The 2,654-nt window shown below is 53.2% G+C and overlaps 1 protein-coding gene across 3 annotated transcripts in view; it reads left to right on the top strand.

Annotated features, from left to right (window-relative positions):
* Positions 1–607: 607 nt before the first annotated feature.
* GAS2L3 (growth arrest specific 2 like 3) overlaps positions 608–2,654 on the top strand; it is a 31,911-nt gene continuing 29,864 nt past the window's right edge. Inside the window, exon 1 of one of the 3 annotated variants that reach the window (XM_014451536.2) lies at positions 608–673. The gene's annotated coding sequence lies outside the window, so the exon portion shown is untranslated. Of the gene's footprint in view, positions 674–826; positions 891–1,866; positions 1,953–2,654 lie in introns of those variants that run through there. The other 2 variants (XM_023749877.1, XM_023749875.1) reach the window with 2 other exon arrangements.

Below are 2,654 nucleotides of genomic sequence, written 5' to 3'. Positions count from 1 at the left end.
GGGTTGAGCTTAACTTTTCTCCCCCGGCTCTTGCGTTTTCTGAAGGAAGTGCCGACATCCCCTTTTTGATTTTGGTTGTGGCCTGAGTTACAGGATTCCTTCCCTTCATCTGCCACCCTTCCCCGTGGGAGAAGAGGGGCCTCTCTCTGAAAGGTTTCTACTGGGACGCCCATTCCTGCCGGGTGACAGTTCCTCTCCGGAAACCAAGGCGCCCTCGGTGCAGCCAGATCGGGAGTTGAGTTAAGGTTGGGAGGGGCTCTTCGCTGATCCGGACCACGGGGACCACGCCCTCAACACCCGGGGCGACATTCCAGGATGGGAGGCTGATTCAACCCTCCTGCCTATGGGGGCGAGTGGGAGGGGCTGCTGCCGTCGCCGAGGGGCCAGATGGGGGGGCTTGTGCTGCAAACCCAACCAGTCCTTCGGGCGAAAGAGAGGCGTGGACTCTGAGGTTGTGAGCCTCCAAGCGCCCCCTGCGGACTCAGAGGCGCGCGCAAGTCTCGTGCTCCCCGGGCTCTGGGGGCGGGGCCTGCAGCCACGCCCACGTCCCGCCCTCTGATTGGTCCCTTCGAAACAGGCGGCGGCGGCGGTTGGTCAGGGGCGTGCCGGCGCCGCACTGATTGAGCCGAGATGTCGCCCCGCCGCGTGCAGTGACCCTCCTGCGGCGGTGCTGGTGAGTATGTCCCTGTTCGCCTTCTCTTTTCCGCGCGAACTTGGACTCGCCCCCCTCGGGGCTGCCGGGCCTCAGCCTACGGGCTCGAGGAATCCCCCGCGCTCTGCCTAGTCCCAGCGGCGGGTAGGATGCGACCCCTAAACTGGGAAGCCAAGACGCTCTGCGATTGGCCGGCTGCGGGAGTCGCGTGCTCGGATTGGCTCCTGGTGCCGTCAAGGTGACGTTAGCCCTGCCTTTACCTGCCTCCTTTGGTGCGGTGCGAGGGTCAACAGGTGTGCTAGTGTGAGGAAGAGGTATCGAGCAGCTGCCACTTTTTAAAATATATGTATATTTTTATTGATTTCAGAGAGGAAGGGAGAGGGAGAAGGCATAGAAACATTCACGGTGAGAAAGAATCACTGGCCGGCTGCCTCCTGTACGCCCCACACCGGGGATGGAGCGGGCAACCTGGGCTTGTGCCCTGACCGGGAATCCAACCGTGACCTTCTGGTTCATAGGTCGAAGCTCAACCTCGGAGCCAGCCCGGCAGGGAGAGCCACTACCGCTTCTGCTTTAGAAGCTAAACAGGGGTCAGAGCTTGGAGCTATCTTAGGGCTTCCAGGGGGCACCCCCATTCCCCAGCGCTTAGCACATTTAGAGTCACCTGATGCCTCCACATCACGCTCTGGAAGAACTGATGAAGTCACAGGCTTTGCAAAGAGAACCATGCAGTCATTTCCCCTTCACTCTCTTCCCTATTTGTCCCCCGCAGTCCCTACAAGGCCCTCATCTCTCAGCTGGAAGGAACAGGGAGGTATCACTGGAAGCTGCGCGGGAAGCTTGCCTACCCGCACCCCTCTGTTTGCAAGGCTGCGTGGGTGGGTGGGTGGGTGGGTGGGGGTGCCTGTAGATTGCCTTGGAAATGGGAGGAAAGTTTTGGAGGGTTAACTACTCAACTTTTCGTACCAAGGGATTGAATCATACGGATTTAGAGTGCTCCCCTGTGATGCATGGTGGAGAAGTAGATGGAATCGTTACTAAGTGAAGAGATGTTTGTTTTTTGCAGGCCCCGTCTAAGCCAGTTTGGGTTTTGCTTGTTTGTGTGGAGAGTGCTAATAACTACTGTCTCCAGATAAGCAGTTTTTTGAACTGTCATCTGATCATTTCTCTTGTACTTAAATGTACTTAAATGATTAGGAATTGGAATTCTTGCCAGCTCACACTCCCTCTGGGAGGAGATTGGAATGGATTTGAATGAAGAAGTGGAAACTCTGGTGATAATCTTCTGGAGTAGATGCATGTCTGTCTGACTCATTTGCTTAAAAAACTCATTAAAATCCAAGGTGCAGCCCTGGCCGGGAGGCTCAGTTGGTTGGAGCATCAGTCAGGTACACCAAAGGGTTGTACCTGATTCCTGTCAGGACACATACCTAGGTTTGGGGTTCTATTTCCCCAAACCCATTGATGTTTCTCTCTCTCTCTCTCTTTCTCTCTCTCTCTCTCTCTCTCTCTCTCTCTCTCTCTCAGCATATCCTCCAGTGAGAATGAAGAAAACCCCACAGTGTGCAATGAGTAGTAGACGTCTCTGCCCCAGCCAGTTTGTTCAGTGGTTAGAGCATGGGCCTGCAGACCATAAGGTCCTGGGTTTGATTCAGGTCAAGGGCATGTACCTTGATTGTAGGCTCCTCCCCGGGGCCCCATGTCGGAGGCAACCAGTCGATGTGTTTCACATCGATGTTTCTCTCTGTCTTTCCTTCTCTCTTATACTCTCCCTAAAAGTCAATTGGAAAATATCCTCGGTTGAAGATTAAAATAATAATAATAACAAATAATAATAATACATAAATACTAGTAGGTGTCTATGCTATTTTGAGATTGAAAGTAATACTGTTTCTTTTTAGTTTAGCAGAGTTGTATGTGGGTTCTGAAATCAGACTTTACTATGTGTGTGAATTTAGGCAAGTTATTTAATCTTCCTAAGCCTAAATTCCTACTCTGTAAA

The sequence above is a fragment of the Myotis lucifugus genome, unplaced genomic scaffold, assembly GCF_000147115.1.
Source record: "Myotis lucifugus unplaced genomic scaffold, Myoluc2.0 scaffold_10, whole genome shotgun sequence".
Taxonomy (NCBI): Eukaryota; Metazoa; Chordata; class Mammalia; order Chiroptera; family Vespertilionidae; genus Myotis; species Myotis lucifugus.
This window is presented reverse-complemented; position numbering and strand designations above follow the sequence as displayed.